This window comes from Saccopteryx bilineata, chromosome 4 (genome assembly GCF_036850765.1).
Source record: "Saccopteryx bilineata isolate mSacBil1 chromosome 4, mSacBil1_pri_phased_curated, whole genome shotgun sequence".
NCBI lineage: Eukaryota > Metazoa > Chordata > Mammalia > Chiroptera > Emballonuridae > Saccopteryx > Saccopteryx bilineata.
In genome coordinates, this window is record NC_089493.1 from 86,534,628 (window position 1) to 86,535,311 (window position 684).

Below are 684 nucleotides of genomic sequence, written 5' to 3' on the forward strand. Positions count from 1 at the left end.
AGAGCTTTGTGCGAGGAATTGGGTCAGAGACCAATATATATTTATAATATCCCACATTGGGTTAAAACCAAGGTATGAACAGAGTTAGGGAAAAATATATTCACTTACCTTTTCTAGCTTCTAGAGACTGTATGCATTTCTTGGCTTATGGTTCCTTTCTGGTATCTTCAAAGCCAGTAATAAACAGTCAAGGCTTTCTCACATTGCATCTCCTTAATCTTTACTGACTCTTCTGCCTCCTTCTTCATGTTTCAGGATCCCTCTGATTACATTGGGCCCACTGGGATAACCCACAAAAATTTCACCCCAGATCAAGCTCAGCTGATTAGCAACTATAATTAGCAAATGGTTGCAACCGTGGTTCCCCTTTGCCAGGTAACCTATCATATTCAAGGGTTGCAGGGATTAGAATATGGTAATTTTTGGAGGGCCGCAATTCTGCTTACCACAAAAATATACTGACTGCATTCTGCTTTAGCTCACCATGCTTACAGAACTCAAATAAAAGAAATCCAAATTTTTCCCATTTTCATATACATGGTAATTGTTAATATTATTTAGGGATTACTTCCGAAGTCCAGTTAAGAATCTATTCTCACTTTTTAGCAGTTGCTAACAATTTGGGAAGTTGATTAACCTTTCTGTGTAATAATCCCCTCACTTTAATGAAAACCACAGTATATA